General features: G+C 42.1%; 1 long non-coding RNA gene across 1 annotated transcript in view; it reads right to left on the bottom strand.

The window, feature by feature from the left end:
* Positions 1–236: 236 nt before the first annotated feature.
* LOC116648223 overlaps positions 237–23,356 on the bottom strand; it is a 54,021-nt gene continuing 30,901 nt past the window's right edge. Inside the window, exons 2-4 of the long non-coding RNA XR_004302468.1 lie at positions 3,032–3,935; positions 2,479–2,713; positions 237–304 (exon numbers count right to left, since the gene is read on the bottom strand). This is a non-coding gene — a long non-coding RNA (uncharacterized LOC116648223). The remainder of the gene's footprint in view (positions 305–2,478; positions 2,714–3,031; positions 3,936–23,356) is intronic.

Raw genomic sequence — 23,356 nt, 5'->3', positions numbered from 1 at the left:
AGAGCTTGGTTGGTAACAAGATATGTGCTTAGGCACCTTGTGTCCTCTCTCTGGGCTGCAGTTTTTCCAAATGAGGGATTTGAGTTAAAAGATTGATTCCTAAGGGCATCTTTTGCTCTGACATGAATAAATAATATAAATGAAAAGCCATCAAATTTTTGCATTCACGTATGAAGAAATAAGATATTATTATAACAAAGATTTACTTTGATATTCAGAATTCTGGAAGGCCCTCACCTTACCAAAAGGTTGCCACAGGGTAAGACTTGGCCGGCACATTTCTTCCTCAGCAGTTACCCCTGGCCTAGAAGAGAAAATATATACATATAATATTTTATAAGCAAAATGGAAGCAAAATAGTTGAAGCTCTATAATATCCAGCCCCAGCCCCAGTACATGCATTCCCCTTGCGTTAAGACCCCAGGCAAAGCCCTGTGAAGACCTTCACAAAAAAATCCCCAGAGTTACTTCAGACATTAATCAGGATGCTTAGAGCATAACAAAGAGATAAAAATCCCTTTTCTAATACTGTTTGAGAGGAACCTCCAAATGTCAAAGTTCTTTTAACTATTTTCTGTTGCAGAGTCCTACATGTAAGTAGAAGGAAGTTCTAAGTGTAACGAGAGGAGGTTTTGGGGGGAAAGCAATGAGTAAGGGAGATGGAGTTTGGGGTTTTGAGTCGCAGGAAAAGTTGTGTCCATGGTGGGTACCTGGAATACTTCTGTTCAGCTTGTCAAAGGATAAATGAGGACTTTTTCCTTGCCAAGTCATAGCGGTCCCAAAACTTGAAGCAGTGATCAGGTCTGAGTGGAAATGATACCTTTCCCATAGGAGACAGGGCTATTTTGGTACCTTATGGTCATCACAGGACAGTGAGGGATTTGAATTAGGTTTGAAAAATATCACAGCCTCTGAAGTGGGGGAGGGTCCTTCTGCGGGGGGTAGGTGTCAACAGTCTGGCCTTGGAGGCCCCCTTGGATGTGCCCTGACCCGGTCCTGGGGGTCCCTGTGTGAGGCCTGATCAGCAGCGAGGAGACTGCTGTTTCACTGAGCGCAGGGGACTGGGCTTTTCCTTCAATTGCTTTTCTGACTTCTCTCTCCTCTCAGTCTCCAGGGAGCCCTGGGCTGAGATGTTCTCAGCCGGGCTGCTCTCAGGCTGTCAGAAAATTAAGTTGTTTAGTTTAGGATTTTCCTCTTTCCCTGGGCTGAAATACTCAACTTTTAGCTCGTTGCTTGTTGTCTTGGAAAAACAAAACAAAACAAAACTTGGGCTTTTAAACATCATCACAAGAAAGCTGGGAGGACAGGGGTGTTCTTGTCCTTACACATAATCCTTGGGAATATGAACTCGTAAAATTATTTAATAAGCAAGCTGACAAAGTCGGTTGTATAAATTCTATGTATCCTTTGGCCCAGTGATCCCATTTCCAGGAATATATACTAAAAAAGCAATCATAATAAGTTTATTAAGTTGTATGTAAAGGGTATTCATTGCAACATGGTTTATTCTAGTAAAAGAAATGACAATAACCTAAATGTTCATCATCAGGAGACTGATTAAATATATTTTAGCACCACCACACAAATGTAATATTAGATCTTAAAAATTCAAAATATTTGTTTATATACTGTGTGTTGATTAGATTAATATTTATGTAAACACTGATACAAAAAGAGATTTGGAAAGACGCTTAGTTTATAATTTTAATTCAAAAGGCATGTGAGGCAACAGTAAGTATAATAATAAGCCATTTCCATAAGAAATACTTATATTTCTCTATTAATTAAAATAAGGCTAAAAGGTAGTCTCCGAAATGTTAATAGGATTAACAAAAAGTAATAATTACATTGCAGTTTCCATTAGCAAAAATTATTGTAGTAATAATAGATCAGTTGATCACATCACATCTCTCAGTCCTGGAAGCAGATCCCGGTTACTGGGCTGGAGGGGCCTTGGGGCAGGGGGTGAGGAGACTACAGAAGTAAAGTTGTCCCCCGAACAAGGTTTAAGAAATAAAGGAGTACAGCAGTTCCCAAAGGAGAATATGTAAGATGGTGCTTTAGCAACCTGCCAGGGGATGCAAAGGAAGGAGACAGGCAAGGTTCCTACCAAGTTTGCTCGCCCAAGGGCTAGTGGGTGGTGCTTCACTCAGAAAGGATATGGGACAGGGCAGGGCTTGAAAGCTCTCAGAGGTAAGGAAATCCTTGAAATCCTAAGAAATCCTTACACTGCAGGTTGGATTCTTTTTATTCTTATTATATCTTCCAGATGCCTTCCCTTTATTTATTTATTTTTTTTACATTTTATACTTGTAATTGTGATGGATTCAAAAATGGCCAAAATCCTTCGCCACTTTACCCATCAAGGGATAAAGTCTACGTCACCTCCCACGTGACACTGAGCTTGGCCATGTGAATCGCTTTGGCCAGTGGGCCACGAACAATCATGACTCAAGCAGAAGCTTGATAGATGCTTACACACAGGCGCTTGTCCTCTTGGAGCTCTGCCCTGAGGCGGCCGTGCTGTGAGGAAGCTGATTAGTCTACCCAAGGATGAACGGCCGTGTAGAGGAAAATCGAGGTGCCCAGGCTCAGAAGCAGCACCAACTCCCAGACGTCTGTGCCAGGTCACCTTGGACTATCCAGCCATTCCATTCCATTCTTCAACCATAGGAGAGAACCCAGGAGAGACCAGCAGAAGAACCACAAAATCCTAAGCAATAATAAACAATTTTTGTTTGAAGTTTGAGGTGTTTGGCTACACAGCCATAGATCATTGATACGGTGGTTACTCATGTTCCTTTTGCAAACTCCAGGTAGTCTCAGTTGTGCTAGGAGTAACAACACTGATGGTAAACACAGAGATTAAAATGGAACTTAGTGGGACTGAGGTCCGGCCCTTAGTCATTTATCACCACCTCCCAAACCTGGAAAAAGAATGCCCTTCCAGAGCTGAAATCTTGAGAGACGCTTTAAAAAGAATTACCTTAAAGACCATCGTACCCTGTAGGGAGTCATATGACGAGCTTACCTGATTGGTGAGCAGAGAAAAAATAATCGTCATTTAATAAAAGCAAGGAGACGATTAGATAAAATTCTGGATCACTTGCCACGCAGGAGGCCTGGAATAGGTAGTAGGATTATCTTCACATTGCAGGTGGAGAAAGTGAGCCTCAGAGCAGCTGAGGGACTTGCCCAAGCTCACACAGCCCGGAAGTTGAAGAGCTGGGCTTCCAACTCAGATTTGTCTAAGCAGAAAGCCCTTTGCTGATAGTCGTTATTCAATACTTCCTCCCAAATCTCATGCTAATTCCCTTTTCTTTTCCTGAGTATTCCACTCAGATGGGAAATGAGTCATTTAAGTGTCCGAGTCTCAGTTTTCTCCTGCGTACAGTTAGGATGACAGCACTCTTGCCGTCGGGTTTTGATGAGGATTCAGGGAGGTGGTGTGTGAAAGCCCGCACACTGGGCACCCGGCCTCTAAGGAGCAGTGGGAGCTGGTTGTCCAGGGAGTAAAGACAGCAGTGGAGGAAGCTGCAGCATGGGTCCTTTTGAAGGGAATATAACTCACTGCTCTGGTGACATCAGCCCCTGAGGGAAGAGCCATGTTTCCATTCTTGACTTAGGCCAGTGATCGTTCTAGACTGCAGCATCCCTCAGAGGTTCTAGACGCCTCGCTGTGCAGATTGCCCAGACCCACAGTTCCGGCTTCAGGGAACAACGGGACAGAGAGGCACCAAGAATCACTCCCACCACAACTGATGCAGCTGCCATTCTCTGCTTCCCTTGGCCCTTGTCAGTAGCTGCAGGATCTAAGTTCAGTGAGTCTGGGTGGCTGAGAAAGATGGGGCGTCACCTGCAGTCACTCCGTGGGCTCTGCGGGTCATCAGCAGCCAGAAACTGTCACCTCCTCACTTCCTGCCCCCTTTCCATTCCTGTTAGGCAGATGAACAGCCAAATTAGAACATAATAGGCCTTTGTTTTAGAGATTATAACATGTGCATTGTCACCTATCTCTTAGACCCAGGAACAGCTCTTCGCAGGAGACTGAAGCCTGGAGTTTGCTAAGAAGCATCAGAGCATCCATATGTCTGCTCTGGAGATAAAACCCATGCATTTTAAATGCCATCAAGTTTGCTCTTCAGCAGATGATTCAACTGTCATCATCAGGAAAGTTTTCAGCTAACACCTTCCCTCCTCCAAAATGTAGAAGGACTTTGGGAAACGGAACGATTCTTTTTTTTTTCTTTTTCCATAAAACATCATGCTCCCTTTATCATCCACCTACTGCTCCTCATTCTGAAAATGTAGAGGGCTACTGTCAATCTATTGGCATCCAAATGTCTGTCGAAGTCACCTTGACTCGAAAGATCTAAATAAAATTGGATTTAATCTCTGGCCCTCACCTGGGGGTGGTTCAAAGCTCTCCCCAAGACACTGGCGAATTTCCGGGGCTAACCTTCTCATGCCCCTTCTATTCCAGTTTCCTTGTCTCTGTGCACCTTCTCCCCACTGCCTTCTGGTATATCATCCCCTGCTCTCCTCCACTCCGGTGAGTCTCTTCCCTCTGCTCCACCGACTCAAAATACAAATCACCACCTTTCCCTGACCCTTGAGACAACTGTGTATAGTGATTTTTCTTAACCAGCTGAACCAAGAGTAGGAGATCACAGACAGAAAAATGAAACTTTCCTGTTCAAAATCTTTCTGTCCAGCCCTCCTTAGGGAATGTTTCACTGGTCATGTTTATGTGTAATTCCCCTTGATCTTTTGCAAAATGTAGTCATCCGTTTGTTTGTTTGTTTGTTTGTTTGTTTTTGGAGGGGGAAACACTCAACTCCAAATTCTCTTCAGTGTCTCATGCAGGAAATTCAAGTGCTACTTGTCCACACAGCCCTCTCTTACCTCCGTGATCCAGCAGGGTCATGCAGGAGTGTTCTCCAACAAAGACATATCTACTAGGGAGAAGAGCTCTAGGGTAGCAAGTTAGGGGCAATTCCTGCCAAGGGCAGCTGCACCGGGAGAAGGAGCAGCCCTGAACTAGGACCAGGAGACCCAAGTGTGAATCCTGGCTCTGTTGTTTCCTGGCTTTTTGCCTGGAGGGAAGACACTTACTCTGAGAGTCTCCCTTCCTCTGAAAGATACGTCTAATGAATCCCTCCCAGGACTCATATTAGGGCAGGCAAGAGAGTGGAATTCAGAAATGACATGATACGCCAAGCAGCTTGGGTGACACAGAGCAACTATTGAACAACGTGACCCTGTTCTCAGGAGCTCATGCTTCAGCTGAGAAAACGGGAGAGGAAGACAGTCCATAAGGAGACCAGAGCCACAGGAGGGCGGGATTCCTGCTGGCTGGGAGGGGAGGGGAAGGCAGCGCAGGCTTCCAGGGGGAGTTGGGCTGGGGCTCAAACTGAGCTCTGAAGGGTATGATGAGGGGATCTGCAAGACACTTCAGGCAAGGGGGAGGATGGGAAGGTGAGGCCAAATTTCTGGTTGTCAGGAGACAAACTCAAGGTCTGTCTAAGCCCCCTTAAAATAGAGGTTCAGCAACTTTTTTGATAATCTGATGAAACCTCTGGATCCTATACACAGAACATTTTGCACACAATTTCAGGAGGCTCACTGGCTCTCAGAATCCAAGGAAAATCCTTTGTTCTCAAAGCTTTATTCTGTGTCCAGTCTTGAATCTCATTTTCCCCTTTGGAGCCAAAACTTTTCAACCCATGATTTATCTATGTTGATTTTTCCTGGATTCTCTCTATGCATAAGAACTACTGGGGTTTTAGGTAGCCAAAGAAATGAGACCCCTGTTTCTTGCCCATGTTCAAAACCAATTAAGAGAGAGATAAAAAGGAGCCAGGTAGATGAGAATCAAAATGTCATCTTAACTCCTGATAAAAGTAATTTTGGATGGTATGGCTTAGAAATGTGATAACAAGGAACTTCCTAATACTCCCTGTGCCCATGTTAGATCTTGGACTAGTACACTGGAGAGAAATATTGAGTCTACAGAGCAAACATTTCTGCTCAGGATCACAGTCACGCACTGCTCGAGGAGAGTGGATTCTATTTGCTTAAGACTTCTGATACATTATCTCTACCTGATCAAGGAACATGTGCCAATCACTGTCTCCTCTTAACAAAGAAATTCACTTGACTTCATCAGGGAGGAATAAGGCTGAGTAAGAGACAATCAAGAACATTTGGCAGAAATCCCTCATTAGACAGAAGAGTGGGGAATGAGATGCATGTACTCCAAGAAGGAAACATTCTCCTTCTTTCCTTCTTCCCTTCAATTATTCAGTCATTCAGTAGATATGCACTGTGTTCCTAATATGTTTCTAATTACTGTGCTTGGCTCTGGGGATACAGTGATGAGGAAAAGACCTGGTATCTGCCCTCCTAGAGCTTTCTGTCTGGAGAATAAGCCAGACATTACACAACCAATTCTACTAATGATACATATTACTCACTGTGAGGTGACAGCAATGGTTGATGGGTATCTGGTGCTATCAGGGTGTGTAGCAGGTGGCCTGTGCAAGCGGAATGAGCAAGGATGTTCCCAAGCAATACTTTGGCAGACAAGAGTGTTCCAAGGCTTTACCTTGACTCCTCTTCCTTACACCATCATCATTTGGAGTGGGCTTGTGGTCCTAGCACATGCTTTGGCACCTCTCTAAGACACAACATCTAGCATCCTCTCCAGTCCCAAATAGGTGGCCATCCTAAATCTTAAAGACTGTATCTATTATGCCCAGCCCTCAATGGGCAACACTCAGATAAGATGAGGAATTTCCCTCAATCCACCTCCCAGAGATGGTTTGCCAGAAACTGAGTGGCATAGAGATACTGGGATTCTGGAGAGAACTGAGATTTTCTTGTCTTGGATGCAACATCTTGGACCATGGACAAAGTCAGAAGATAAGCACTTTACGAAGTCAGAAGTAAAAATGAATTAATGATACTTGAAAATAAAAATTATAATTGATAAAACACACATGATTATAATGAATATTTGCTGGCTAATAGGCTATCATGATTATAAAGACCAATATAACACAAATAATTAGCTGAAAATAATTTCATGCCAACAGATCAATAAAATATAGAATCATGAGTCAATGAATGATATGGTTATGAAACAGAGTATGCATGGAAGTGTCAGTTTGGTTATGAAATCAGAACAGAGATTAATACTGAAAGAGATGCTTCCAAAAAAATAGAAAAGAGATCCAGCACACAGCTTCCCCATACCACCTCTGAATGGCAGAATCAAAGGTAAACCGAAGACCAGGAACCAAGAATTGCCCAGTGTAGGCTGGACAGAGCTGAGCTGTCCTGTATTACAAATTCCAGACTCAGTGAGACAAAGACAAAGGCACTGAGCAGGCTGGGTGGGAAGTCAAGGGTGCCCATTAGAATCCAGGGCAGGATATCAGGATGTCACACTACAGGTGACATCATGCCACAGGAAAAATTCAAGAAGAGAGAGAATCCATGGAACAGTCTGGGATCCAAGATGAGCAAAAGAAAACCAGTGAAGTTTGGGAGTTCAAATTCAGATGCAAATGGTCCTGTGCAGTTTCATTTGACAGTGTTTGTTTATGTCAGCGCTCCTTTCAGAAACCCTCAGGCCCTTCTTTACATTCCCCCAAGTGCATCTGTAATATTTTTAAAAGAAAAGCACATGGTTCTGGAGCCTAACAGATACCATGTGACAAGATACTGGGAGAAGGCACTCTGGCTTGTCAAACAAGAAGAAGCAGATGCAAACAGACCTTGGGATATAACGTAAAAGAAGATGCAGGGAAACAGAATTTACTGAAAGCATTCCATTAGCCACGATTGTAACCAAAGCAATAGGAACATCACTTTTCTAGTTATACCTAAAGAGGGAAACTGAATCAAAGAGATAAGTGTGAGATGGTGAAGAGAATGGCAGTGGACAGGGAGTAGAAATGAAATTGATTGATCAAAAACACAAAGAATTCTCTTAAAAACTATTTATCCCACTAGGTCAATGAAATACAGAATTCTGAGTCACATGCCTTTGCCACTAGAGCTTGAAAGTCTTTAAGATTTCCACTCTTTCCTCTACTACCCCTATCTTTCAACCAAATACCACACGTAAAATACACACACACACACACACACACACACACACACACACACACACACATCTATATATCTTAGTTTGGCAAGTTCTTATTTCTTGGGCAGGTAGAGAGAATGTGGTTTATAGCTCCTCAAAACCACCAGCTCAGTCATTATTCAGAAGTAACAACCAAGATATATTCTGTTGAGAAATAATGGGTTTTGAAAACACAATCACATTCAATGACCAAACAGCTGGGATGTTTTATAACTGGGGAATAAAAATATCTATTACTTCCCTCTAAGAGAATCAGGAGTTGTATACATTGCAATATATTCTTGGTATCACAACATGAAACTACTTTCCTGACTCAGAGTTCCAGAGAACTCTAGAACACATACCATAGAAACAAAAACTACTTAAGTTCCAGGTGTCAGAGACCTCCTACCTCAGACTCCCACAGTTCAGAAGGCAAAGTCATGAACTTATATATGTAGACTTTGGTAAGCCTGTAGAGTTTAAGATCCCTCCAAAATCTCTAGAAGAAATGCAACACATTTTAGAATCTGATATTTCTTTAGGAGAGAAAAAGAAATGGGCATAGAATATCAGTTTTCTCCAGGTCCTATTAAACCATCTAAGTACTTTAAGACTTCCTTCAATTTTTCACACCCGATTAATTCTTAAATTAAAATGACTTTCAAGGACATGCCTTCGTACATATTTATCTTGAAATTACACACAGTTTTTAAATGCTGACAAGGACACTGTGAAACTAGGACCTCGGTACACTGCTAAAAGCTGCTTAGATCTGTACAACTGTATCCTGCCTATGAGACTGCTACCTTTGTCCTCCTACTCCCTTTGATTTAGAACCTTCTCTTGAGTTGGAGGGCTTGAGAAAATCTACAATGTTGCCAATATTTATAGGAGATAAGATCCTCAAAATGGGGCCGGAGCAAGATGGCGGAGGAGTAGGAGACCTGGATTTCATCTGGTCCCAGGAATTCAGCTGGATAGGGATCAATCCATTCTGAACACCTACAAACTCAACAGGAGATAGAAGAAAAGAATAGCAACAACTCTCTGAACAGAAAAGCGACCACTTTCTGGAAGGTAGGACGTGCGGAGAAGTGAATCCGAGGCGATATTCGGGAGGATAGACGGCGGGGGGGGGGGGGGGGGAGGGCCCCCGTCGGCCGCTTCTGGCAAGTGATAGAGCCGCGGAGCACAAAATCGGAACTTTTAGAAGTCGGCTCCGCTGAGGGACGTCACTCTGGTGGCTAAGCGGGGGGTGGAACCCTCGTGGGACAGTGTGGTCTCAGGACCCTCGGGGTCACAGAAAGACCGGGGGTGCCTGAGTGCGGCAGAGCTCCCAGGTATCGGAGCGGGGAAGCCGGCTGCAGAGACGGAGCCCAGGCGCGGGCTCTCAGCTCGGGGTTGCCATAAACCGTGATCCGCGGCACAGTCGGGCCACTGCTCCTCCAGCAGGGACCCAACAAGCGGCAGATCCGGGGAGACTCACCTTCTTCCCCCGGGAGGAGAGGTGCGGGAGCGCACTGCAGGGATCTACTGGGTTTGGAGAATCCACACGGGGTTGGGTGCCAGAGATAGAAACGCGGGGTCACAGGCCGGGTGAACACGGAGTGTGGCCGGAGACTGGGGAGACGGGAGTGACTGGCGGCTTTTCTCTGGGGGCGCACTGAGGAGCGGGATCCCAAGTTCTCGCCTCCTCCGGGGCGGAGATTGGGAGGCCGCCATTTTCACTCTCCGCCTCCAAAGCTGTACGGAAAGCTTGCAGGGAACAAAAGCTCCGGAGAGCAAACCCCAGCAGATTACTTAGCCCGGACCGGCAAGGGCGGGGCAATTCCGCCTCCGGCAAAGACATTTGGGAACCACGGCAACAGGCCCCTCCCCCAGAAGATCAGCGAGAACAGCCAGCCAAGACCAAGTTTACCAATCAATGAGAACGGCAGAACTCCGGCGCTGGGGGAATACAGTACAGAATTCAGGGCTTTTTTTTACCATGATTCTTTAGTCTTTCAAAGTTAATTTTTTTTAACTGTCCTTTTTTTTTTTAATTTTTCTTTTTCCCTTTTTCAACCAACATTTTATCAATCCCTTTTTTAAAAAACATTTTTTATTTTTCATTTTTAGAGTCATATTCTATACCTTCATAGTAGTTACCCTTATTTTTGGTATATATATATAAGTTGTTCTCTCTTTAAAATTTTGAGATACAGTTTCTTCTAACAGATCAAAATATACCTTAAATCTCTAGTGTATGGCTTTATTCTAGTCTCCTGCCTGATCACATTCTCTCCGTTTTTTTTTTTAATCCTCTTCTTTCTTTTTTCAACCAACTTCTTATCTTATCAATTTCTTTCATAAAACCTTTTATAATTTTCATCTTTACAGTCATATTCCATCTCTTCATCATATTAACCCTTATTTTTCTACATATATAAGTTTTTCTTTCCTTAAAATTTTGGGAGGCACTTTCTTCTAACAGACCAAAATACGCCCAAAATCTAGTGTGTGACACTGATCTATGCACCAGCCTGATCATATTTGATCATATTCTGTTTTTTTTGTTTTGTTTTGTTTTGTTTTTGTTTGTTTTTATCTCTTTCGTTTTCTTTTTCTTTTTTCTTTCTTTCCCTTTCTTTTCCCCCAGTTTCAGGTCTTTTTTGATTTGTTTAGTGTATATTTTCTGGGGAACGTTGTTACCCTGTTAGCATTTTGTTCTCTCATTCATCTATTCTCCTCTGGACAAAATGACAAGATGGAAAAAATCACCTCAACAAAAAGAACAAGAGGCAGTACCAACTGCCAGGGACCTAATCAATACGGACATTAGTACACTGTCAGAACTAGAGTTCAGAATGATGATTTTTAAAGATACTAGCTGGGCTTGAAAAAAGCTTGAATGTTATTAAAGAAATCCTTTCTGGAGAAATAAAAGAACTAAAATCTAACCAAGTCAAAATCAAAAAGGCTATTAATGAGGTGCGATCAAAAATGGAGGCTCTAACTGCTAGGATAAATGAGGCAGAAGAGAAAATTAATGATATAGAAAACCAAATGATGGAGAATAAAGAAGCTGAGAAAAAGAGAGATAAACAACTACTGGATCACGAGGGCAGAATTCGAGAGATAAGTGATACCATAAGATGAAACAACATTAGAATAATTGGGATCCCAGAAGAAGAAGAAAGAGAGAGAGGGGCAGAAGGTATATTGGAGCAAATTATAGAAGAGAACTTCCCTAATTTGGGGAAGGAAACAGGCATCAAAATCCAGGAGGCACAGAGAACCCCCCTCAAAATCAATTTTAATAGGTCAACTCCCCGACATCTAATAGTAAAACTTACGAGACTCAGAGACAAAGAGAAAATCCTGAAAGCAGCTCGGAGAAGAGATATGTAACCTACAATGGTAGAAACATTAGATTGACAACAGACCTATCCACAGAGACCTGGCAGGCCAGAAAGGACTGGCAGGATATATTCAGAGCACTAAATGAGAAAAATATGCAGCCAAGAATATTATATCCAGCTAGGCTGTCATTGAAAATAGAAGGACAGATAAAAATCTTCCAGGACAAACAAAAACTAAAGGAATTTGCAAACATGAAACCAGCCCTACAAGAAATACAAAAGGAGTCCTCTAAGCAAAGAGAGAGCCTAAAAGCAACACAGACCAGAAAGGAACACAGACAATATACAGTAACAGTCGCCTTACAGGCAATACAATGGCACTAAATTCATATCTTTCAATAGTTACCCTGAATGGTAATGGGCTAAATGCCCCAATCAAAAGACACAGGCTATCAGATTGGATTAAAAAACAAGATTGGATTAAAAATCAGATTGGATTAAAAAACCATTGATATGCTGTCTGCAAGAGACTCATTTTAGACCCAAAGACACCCCCAGATTGAAAGTGAAGGGGTGGAAAACCATTTACCATGCTAATGGACACCAAAAGAAAGCTGGGTGGCAATCCTTATATCAGACAAATTAGATTTTAAACCAAAGACTGTAATAAGAGATGAGGAAGGACACTATATCCTACTTAAAGGGTCTATCCAACAAGAAGATCTAACAATTGTAAATATCTATGCCCCTAACATGGGAGCAACCAATTATATAAGGCAATTAAAAACAAAAGCAAAGAAACACATCAACAACAATACAAGAATAGTGGGGGACTTTAACACCCCCCCTCACTGAAATGGACAGATCATCCAAGCAAAAGATCAACAAGGAAATAAAGACTTTAAATGACACACTGGACCAAATGGACTTCACAGATATATTCAGAACATTCCATCCCAAAGCAATGGAATACACATTCTTCTCTAGGGTCCATGGAACATTCTCCAGAATCGATCACATCCTAGGTCATAAATCAGGTCTCAACCGGTACCAAAAGATTGGGATCATGCCCTGCCTATTTTCAGACCACAATGCTTTGAAACTAGAACTCAATCACAAGAGGAAAGTCGGAAAGAACTCAAATACATGGAAGCTAAAGAGCATCCTACTAAAGAATGAATGGGTCAGCCAGGGAATTAAAGAAGAATTTAAAAAATCCATGGAAACCAATGAAAATGAAAACACAACTGTTCAAAATCTTTGGGATGCAGCAAAGGCAGTCCTAAGAGGAAAGTATATAGCAATACAAGCCTTTCTCAAGAAACAAGAAAGGTCTCAAATACACAACTTAACCCTACACCTAAAGGAGCTGGAGAAAGAACAGCAAATACAGCCTAAACCCAGTAGGAGAAGAGATTAATAAAGATCAGAGCAGAAATCAACGAAATAGAAACCAAAAGAACAGTAGAACAGATCAACGAAACTAGGAGCTGGTTCTTTGAAAGAATTAGTAAGATTGATAAACCCCTGGCCAGACATATCAAAAAGAAAAGAGAAATGACCCAAATAAACAAAATCATGAATGAAAGAGGAGAGATCACAACCAACACCAAAGAAATACAAACAATTATAAGAACATATTATGAGCAACTATATGGCAGCAAATTAGATAATCTGGAAGAAATAGATGCATTCCTAGAGACGTATCAACTACCAAAACTGAGCCAGGAAGGAATAGAAAACCTGAACAGACCTATAACCACTAAGGAAATTGAAGCAGTCATCAAAAATCTCCCAAAACACAAAAGCCCAGGGCCAGATGGCTTCCCAGGGGAATTCTACCAAACATTTAAAGAAGAATTAATACCTATTCTTCTGAAACTGTTCCAAAAAATAGAAATGGAAGGAAAACTTCCAAACTTGTTTTATGAGACCACTATTACCTTGATCCCCAAACCAGACAAAGACCCCATCAAAAAGGAGAATTACAGACCAATATCTTTGATGAACACGGATGCAAAAATTCTCACCAAAATACTAGCCAATAGGATCCAACAGTACATTAGAAGGATTATTCACCACGACCAATTGGGATTTATCCCTGGGCTGCAAGTTTGGTTCAACATCTGCAAATCAATCAATGTGATACAATACATTAATAAAAGAAAGAACAAGAACCATATGATCCTCTCAGTAGATGCAGAAAAAGCATTTGACAAAGTACAGCATCCTTTCTTGATCAAAACTCTTCAGAGTATAGGGATCGAGGGTACATACCTCAATATCATAAAAGCCATCTATGAAAAACCCCCAGCGAATATCATTCTCAATGGGGAAGAACTGAAGGCGTTCCCCCTAAGGTCAGGAATGCGGCAGGGATGTCCACTCTCACCACTGCTATTCAACATAGTATTAGAAGTCCTAGCCACAGCAATCAGACAACAAAAAGAAATAAAAGGCATCCAAATCAGCAAAGAAGAAGTCAAACTCTCACTCTTTGCAGATGATATGATACTTTATGTGGAAAACCCAAAAGACTCCACCCCAAAACTGCTGGAACTCATATAGGAATACAGTAAAGTGGCAGGATATAAAATCAATGCACAGAAATCAGTGGCATTCCTATACACCAACAAGACAGAAGAAAGAGAAATTAAGGAGTCGATCCCATTTACAATTGCACCCAAAACCATAAGATACCTAGCAATAAATCTAACCAAAGAGGCAAAGAATCTGTACTCAGAAAACTATATAATACTCATGAAAGAAATTGAGGAAGACACAAAAAAGTGGAAAAATGTTCCATGCTCATGGACTGGAAGAACAAATATTGTGAAGATGTCAATGCTACCTAGAGCAATCTACACATTGAATGCAACCCCCATCAAAATACCATCTACTTTTTTCAAAGAAATTGAACAAATAATCCTAAAATTTGTGTGGAACCAGAAAAGACCCCAAATAGCCAGAGGAATGTTGAAAAAGAAAAGCAAAGCTGGCAGCATCACAATTCCGGACTTCAAGCTCTATTACAAAGCTGTCATCATCAAGACAGTATGGTACTGGCACAAAAATAGACACATAGATCAATGGAACAGAATAGAGAACCCAGAAATGGACCTTCAACTCTATGGTCAACTAATCTTCAACAAAGCAGGAAAGAATGTCCAATGAAAAAAAGACAGTCTCTTCAACAAATGGTGTTGGGAAAATTGGACAGCCACATGCAGAATGAGACTGGACCATTTCCTTACGCCACACACAAAAATAGACTCAAAATGGTTGAAAGACCTAAATGTGAGACAGGAGTCCAACAAAATCCTAAAGGAGAACACAGGCAACAATCTCTTCGGCCTCAACCACAGCAACTTCTTCCTAGAAACATCGTCAAAGGCAAGGGAAGCAAGGGCAAAAATGAACTCTTGGGAATTCATCAAGATAAAAAGCTTTTGCACAGCAAAAGAAACGGTCCACAAAACCAAAAGACAACTGACAAAATGGGAGAAGATATTTGCAAATGACATATCAGATAAAGGGCTAGTATCCAAAATCTATAAAGAACTTCTTAAACTCAACACCCAAAGAACAAATGATCCAATCAAGAAATGGGCAGAAGACATGAACAGACATTTTTCCAAAGAAGACATCCAAATGGCCAAAAGACACATGAAAAAGTGCTCAACATCGCTCGGCATCAGGGAAATCCAGATCAAAACCTCAATGAGATATCACCTCACACCAGTCAGAATGGCTAAAATTAACAAGTCGGGAAATGACAGATGTTGGAGGAGAAAGGGGAACCCTCCTACACTGTTGGTGGGAATGCAAGCTGGTGCAGCCACTCTGGAAAACAGTATGGAAGTTCCTCAAAAAGTTGAAAATAGAGATACCATACAATCCAGCAATTGCACTACTGGGTATTTACCCCAAAGATACAAATGTAGGGATACAAAGGGGTACATGCACCCCGATGTTTATAGCAGCAGTGTCCACAATAGCCAAACTGTGGAAAGAGCCAAGATGTCCATCGACAGATAAATGGATAAAGAAGAGGTGGTATATATATATATACAATAGAATATTATGCAGCCATCAAAAGGAATGAAATCTTGCCATTTGCAACGACGTGGATAGAACTAGAGTGTATTATGCTGAGTGAAATGTCAATCAGAGAAAGACATGTATCATATGACCTCATGATATGAGGAATTCTTAATCTCAGGAAACAAACTGAGGGTTGCCGGAGTGGCGGGGGGTGGGAGGGATGGGGTGGCTGGGTGATAGACACTGGGGAGGGTATGTGTTATGTTGAGTGCTGTGAATTGTGCAAGACTGTTGAATCACAGATCTGTACCTCTGAAACAAATAATACAATATATGTTAAAAAAAAAAAAAAGAAGAAGAAGAAGATAGCAGGAAGGAAAGAATGAAGGGGGGGAAATCAGAGGGGGAGACGAACCATGAGAGACGATGAACTCTGAAAAACAAACTGAGGGTTCTAGAGGGGAGGTGTGGGGGGATGGGTTAGCCTGGTGATGGGTATTAAAGAGGGCACGTTCTGCATGGAGCACTGGGTGTTATACGGAAACAATGAATCATGGAACACTACATCAAAAACTAATGATGTAATGTATGGTGATTAACATAACATAATAAAAAAAAAACTGGGGAAAAAAAAAAGATCCTCAAAATGCCATTTTAACTAGAAGTGGTTTTACACTAAAAGTGAGAGGACTGGGGACAAACCACAAGCCGACATGAAACCTCCAGGCAAATAAAGAAGGTCATCAAGAAAAAGGAAGAGTGAGGGAAGCAAAGTCAAACAACAACACAACACAACAAGAAAAACCATAACAAACTTATAAACAAATTGAACAAATCCAACGATATGAAGCCATCAAAATCACCAATATGAAAATTAATTTATGCCAGTTGAAAATTAATTTATTCCAGTTATAATGAAATTTATTTATTTAAACTAGTTCAAAAAGTATTAAGATTCATATATCTAGGATGCTTGAATTTGTACACTAATGCTCTTGTTATCAAAAGTTTGTCTTTCTATCTAGAAAGGAGAGGAATAGAGGAGGGAGGTAGGAGGTGTGGAGAGCAATGGAGAAAGCAGGAGAGAAAAGATTTGGGAGAAATACCCCACAGGCAAGGCTGTTTTACCTTGATGACGGGTAGTCATTCCTGATACTTATTCAGCTGAACGATTTTGCACCCTTCTGGCCAGAGAGAATCCCGGGATAGAAATGTCTGAGATGTATAATTGTAACAATACGCATATGCTCTGAAATTATAGATACTGCATGTCATTATTTCATTGCACGCATAAGACTTTGCATTAAAGAAGAAATTTCTCCAAGAAGCTCAAGGCATTTTATAAAATCTAATTCCAATCAACCAGTGTAGTAGGCATAGTAAATCATTGTTAATAGAATTCTCAGTGCGCAGGTAGAAATTTATTTTTTATTTTGTTTATTTAAATTTTTTTAGTTACCATACCGTGCAATACTGGTTTCTGGAGTAGAATTCAGTGATTCATCACTTGCTTACAACACCCAGTGCTCATCACAAGTGCCCTCCTTAATCCCCATCACCTCTCTAGTCCATCCCCCACCCACATCCCTCCATCAACCTTCAGTTTGTTTTCTGTCCTTAAGAGTCATTTATGGCTTGTTTCCCTCTCTCCTTTTTTTTCTTTTCCCCCTTCCCATTTGCTCACCTGTTTTCTTTTTTAAACTCCACATATGAGTGAGATCATATGGTGTTTGTCTTTCTGACTGACTTATTTCACTTAGCATAATACATTCTAGCTCCATCCATGTCATTGCAAATGGCAAGATTTCATTCTTTTTGATGGCTTAATATTCCACTGTGTGTAAATGTATATGCGTGTGTGTGTGTGTGTGTGTGTGTATATATATATACCACATCTTTTTTATCCATTCATCAGTCGATGGACATTTGGGCTCTCTCCATGGTTTGGCTATTGTTGATAATGCTACTATAAATATCAGGGTGCATGCACCCCTTCAAATTTGCATTTTTGTATCCTTTGGGTAAATACCTAGTAGTGCAATTGCTGGATCACAGGGTAGAAATTTGTTTAAAACCTTGGTAATAGATATATACTTCTCTTTTCTCGGTTTCTCCAGAAAGGTGCTCTTTAAATATAAGACTATTGAATAAATGATTTTGCAGAAGACATGCCAGATTAAAAAAAAAAAAAAAAATAGAGGGTGCCTGGGTGGCTGAGTCAGTTAAATGCCTGCCTTCAGCTTAGGTCATGATCTCAGGATCCTGGGATTGAGTCCCACGTCGGGCTCTCTGCTCAGTGGGGAGTCTGCTTCTCCGTCTCACTCTCCCTCTGTGCTCTCCCTTTCTCTCTGTCTCTCTCAAATAAATAAATAAAATCTATTAAAAAAAAAAGAAAAAAGTTTTTAAAAAAAAGAAAGAGAAGATCCTCTTTAGACTTCCTATTGATTGGTTTTCAGAAATGTTGGATACAGCAAAGTATCAAATATCTAAGTAAATGAAATGAGAAGCAAAATTTTAAAAACAAAAGTGACTATACAAGATGGTCCCTGTTTGCACCCCCAGGCCTATTTTCCATCCTCTTCCACCCCCAGGAAGCCAAATTCCAAGATGCGTCTCTGGACCTCCTTGCCTTCTGGCTTCCTGTTGGGTTCAGCATGAAGGGAGAACTGCCAGCAGGCTGTCAGAGGTAGAAGCGGAGGGAGTTGAGGGTATTTACCTCCCAACGGCCTCCCTACAGCCACAGCTCCCGTCAGGTGGCCCCACCTGTGGTTTCAGTTCTTGTCTCCACTTTGCCCCTGGGAGCGAAGGTGGTAATGTCTTCCCACTGCTGCTAGTTCCTCGGTGTCAGCATCCTTCCTTAGCATCCTGGGCACTGCTCACTCCTTTACAAATAGGCTAGTTACTAACTGCCCTTCAATTACTCCTTCAAGTGTGCCCTCTGTTTCTTGCCCTGACTCTTGACTAAAGGAGTCACTTGGCTGGCTTTGATCTTGTCATCAGAGTTGTGCCAAAGAGAAAAGTACCACTGCTGTGCTGGTCTTTCTGAGATCAGCTTTTTCTTTTCCAAAGCGGGAGAAAAACTCTGTCATTGCACAGACACCAACAATGATGAAGTCTACTCCGGAGGACGTGTCTGCAGTCTTGCTATCTGGGTGTGGCTGTGAGTGGTGAAAGACAGAGGAAGGGGTGGGATAGGAAAAGGGGGGGGTAGTGAGAGAGGGATGGAGAGAGGAAGGGAGCAAGGAAGGGAGGTGAGGAGGGAGTGAAGAAAGGAGAGAGAGTTGCGAGGAGGCTCTGCAGAAGCACTGGGGGATGGGCTGGTGCACCCAGTGTGCAGAGAGCAGAAGGAGCAAAGTAGGTGGAAGGGGAGATAGACGTGGGTGGCTTACAAGAACCAGGAGCCCTAGAGACCATGGTGGCAACCTTATCTGCCAGCAGGAGTCTGCAAGTCCCTGCCACTTGCTTGATGGGAGCAGAGACCCCACAGAGCTGGTTCATTCCAGGACATCACTGGGGACAATGAAGGAGTCATCCAAACAAGCAGCAGGGAGGGTGAAATAAGTGTGGTCAGCCTCTCTTGGCTGAAAGCCAGACAATAATTCCTTAGAGATGAGAAAGAACAAACTTGTACTCCACTCAATCTTCTACAGTTCACTTAGAGGTGAAATGTCAGACATCCGTAATAAGTGAAATAATTCAATTAAATATTCAGCAAATCTAGTTAGAATGGGATCTGTAGCATCCTGAGTGAGTCCTTCTCAAGCTGGATGGTTGGGCTTTTTTTTTTTTTTGAGGGTACCAAACACAAAGCAGTTTATTAAAGCTATACGGTTGGTCTTAATAGCTCTCTTTTTAGGACCCAGAGAAGCTACATTTTTATATCTGAAATTATCTGATGCCAGGTGGATCTGGCCACCATGTGTTTACTTAGCGGGTGCTTTGGTGGAGAGAAACTACCCAACTCCCTTGACAGAGAGGGGTGAGAGATAGAGCGTTGACCTCTGAATACAGAAAGTTACGCTTTCCTGGAAAGGAGGGAAGGAAACACAGAAAACTGTCAAAGTTTAGAGCAGGAAGAAGCTATAAATATCTTCTGTTCCAATTTCCCTCACCTGTCATTTTACAGATGAGGACATCAAGGTTCCAAAAGAATTGGGGACTCACCCACTTTTAGAAGGCCAGCGCTAGAACCCAGGTCTCTGTATTCCCAGAATATTCCTGCTCAGACAGGGTAAGTGGCCAGGAGAGTATCTAATTCTCTGGGCCCGCCCCCCACCCCGGACATCTGGCAGGTTCTCAGGCTCTTACAAATAGAGAGAGCTCTAAGAAGGGGAGGGCATCCATGTTTCTTCAGTCTGCATTGCTGTGTGGGTACATTGTGAACATTTCTTGATAGTATATCAACAGGAGATATGCTTTTGTTTTTCACCAAGAAAAATCAAAATTTAATTGTAAAGTCACCAATAGACCTTCTTTTAGATTTCTTTCTACACGTGGAAAAATAGCAAAGTCTAGGCTCAAACCTGCCTCCTTTCTAGAAGCCACTTAGTCGCCTCGTTTGCTTCTAAGTAGTTTGGCTGGGGGACTAGAGATCACTCTGTGAATCAGGATGACATTTAATGGAACACATTCTTGTTTCACAGAAACAGGTTCCAAAATAGCCATTCAGAAGGGAAGCCATTCTCACTGGAATGCTTACAAATCAGTTTCCCCAAAATCACATCACTGGATCTCCCTTGCCATCTGTGGATCTGCCATGCAGATTCCCCTGTCCCTGAGTCTGGGAAGGGAAGGCATTTGCTGTATGTGTTCTGACTGCTGGGACAGCTGGAGACAGTGGATAGACTGAGCTCTTTGGACAGGACATAATGGCTTCTAACTGATACCATTTATGCTCGACATTCCTGGGTTTTCTTGAAATGGGAAGAACCATTTTAGAGAGAGCGATAGCTCTTTGTACTTATCAGCTAAGCACAAAGTCTGAAGTTTGTAAACACCAATGGCTGTGCTCCCAGTAACTGGCTACATGAACTAGGTGTCTATCGGGACGAGAATAGTGAGAAAATAGCAGGGAAAGAACAGGTCATACCGCTGGAATCTAGAATCAAATTTCCAGATAGACCCTTGGGATTGAGTAAAGGCCAGGGCTCTGACTGAAGAATGGGATCATGTAGCAGGGGAATGAGTTCAGTAGATCCAAAATGCAGAAATAAGCCCAGAAGGAAAGAGGAAGATGGAGTCAATATAGGTAGCAAAAATCCCAAACCAAGAGTCCAAGGTCTATTCCACCCCTCAACGGGGTTGTGATCAGGGAGTGTTGAAAGCACAAGAGAATTATGGGTAACTTTACAGTTCCTAATAGCAGTGAGGCAGAAAGAGCACAAGATAAGTTTAAAAAAAAAAAAAAAGGTCCTTATTTGATGCTTGGGTTAACCCTTTCATCTCCCTGATTTTCTCATCTATAAGATGGAGTTAATAACAACTCTTTCATAGGATTGTTTTCAGAATTAGATCAAATAAAATAATATGTATTTAAACTATAAAGCAACATGTTATACAAACATAATGTTAGATTATGTCTACCTCATCATGGCAACTTGTCAGAAGCCTTTAGTGAACAAAATTAAACAGTTGCAACTTGTCAGGAAAACTTTCAGAAGGTAGATTATGCCAGGAGCTCCCACACATGCCATCAATTTCAAAACAATTTCTTTCCTTCCACTCAAAAGAGAACTACAACAGCAAATGAGAACCTATTGACTACCTGCTGTATGTAGCCCCACCATGTGCTACACAAACTCAGGCATTCCGGCCAATGTCATAAATGACAGCCTTCTTATGAAGAGCCAGAATACAGCTACTGCAGAAAACAGAATGACGACAATTTTATTTTATCTCAATATGATATTTGACCCCAAGGTCCCTGAACATTTCTCAGAGTGGTGAGAATCAGCCTTTGTAGACATTCCCAGGCTTAGATTAGTGGTTCCCTTGAATGCTCATTAGACAGAGATCTATGACATAGCCCATATATACAGCAGGGTATCTGTCAAGTTGCTTAGGCTTAAACAAGGGATCTGAGTACTTCATAAATCTAAGGTTTAACAGGTTCTATTTTTTTATTTTCCTCAAGCCAGATCATCACCCGTATCACTATTAATCACGGGCATCATATTGAGATGTGCTTTTATTCGTATGGGGAGCTTACACATTTCTAGTCATTAGGGAGCGAAAAAACAGAGTGGCTTTGGTGTATATCCCAATTTGTATAGCAAAATGGCTTTATTACTAGCTTGAGGATCTGAAGACCAGCTTGTCTGACTCCTCCAGCCTCACTTCGTGGCTTAGTACAATTGAATAATCTCAACAATAGGCACTTCAAAAAATTTTTTCAAAGGTCAAAAAAAATAATTGGATACCATGTACAAAAAGAGAAAAGATAGAAGTTTTTACCAATTGCCCACTCTTTTATTCACCCATCCTGGACCCTGGGTTGGAGGACATGTTTGCGGTCTGAGCATTTCTCCCCTCCTGCATCAGAGATGGAGGTGACAGTCATAACTCCCTGAACTGTGATTAGATGGCTTCTATGTTCGACCATATTTTAGGCTGCTGGTTCCTCAAGTGAAGCCATGAGGGGGCCACTTGTGTGCCCCATTGTCCCATGAACAAGTGGAGCCCTGCCTTAGCCTCTCACCATGTTCCTGCCCCCACTCCCTGTCCCTACGTCAATCAATGTCTCCTGCTACGTCAGCTTCTTTGAAGCCTCAGCCAGAAAAGGAGGATTTCATCAGTACTGGCTCACCTGCTTTTTCTTACCTCAGGAGACCATTTGTTTCTAGTCATACTACAGAGGAAAGCATTCCTCTGATCAAGACTTAGGAACCACCATAAAATTATCTCTAATGTATTATAAATTTTAAACCAAAACACATTTGGAATATAACTGTAAACATTAGCAGCTATAACTTTTAATGCTTTCCAAGGGGACATAATCCTCACAACCGTCTGTAGAAATTTGCCCTACACAGGCTGGCAAATATTTCCCTTTTCCCCACCAATCCCATCCGATAAGCTAAAAACAAATGGAATTCTGGGGCGTCTGGGTGGCTCAGTCGGTTAAGCGTCTGCCTTCGGCTCAGGTCATGATCCCAGGGTCCTGGGATCGAGCCCCACATCGGGCTCCCTGCTCAGCAGGGAGTCTGCTTCTCCCTCTTCCTCTGCCTCTCCCTGCTGCTCCTGCTCTCTCTCTCTCTCTCTCTCAAATAAATAAATAAATAAAATCTTTGAAAAAAAATTAAAAAAAAAAACAAATGGAATTTTATAAAATCCTCTCAGCAGCAGAAAAAAAAGATGTCAATCATCACTCCTGCCCTAACCAAAAGCAAAACAAAAACACAATGCACCGAATTAGCCAGATCCTTGGCACTTTTTTGGTGGGTGTGTACATCAGAGCATGAGTGCACATGCCCAAGCAGGGCAGAAAGGAAGTGCTCCGTGATGACAAAGGGGGAGCAGACTGTGCCATAGGAATTGCCCAAACTGGAAACAAAACCCAAGGCCACGGGGCTGCGGCAGTATCTCCAACAGAGCCCCACACAAGGGTGTCCACCTGAGAGGCAGGGAGCTCACATCACAAATGGCCCCTCTTAAGCCCAGAAAAGGTGTCTTTTTAAATTCACTCAAAGACCCATTTATTTGGCAAAACTTGTATCCACAGGGTTGCCAGGCTGTCTTCATGTGGGACCAAGAGAGTATGTAACCTGACAGGATGAGAGGCTCCCAGCCCCCCTGTCTGGATGTCCCCACTCAGCTCAGCCACCTCCTCTGATCA

The sequence above is a fragment of the Phoca vitulina genome, unplaced genomic scaffold (assembly GCF_004348235.1).
Source record: "Phoca vitulina isolate PV1807 unplaced genomic scaffold, GSC_HSeal_1.0 scaffold42, whole genome shotgun sequence".
NCBI lineage: Eukaryota > Metazoa > Chordata > Mammalia > Carnivora > Phocidae > Phoca > Phoca vitulina.
The sequence above is the reverse complement of the archived record's forward strand: the minus strand, read 5'-3'. Positions and strand labels throughout refer to the sequence as shown.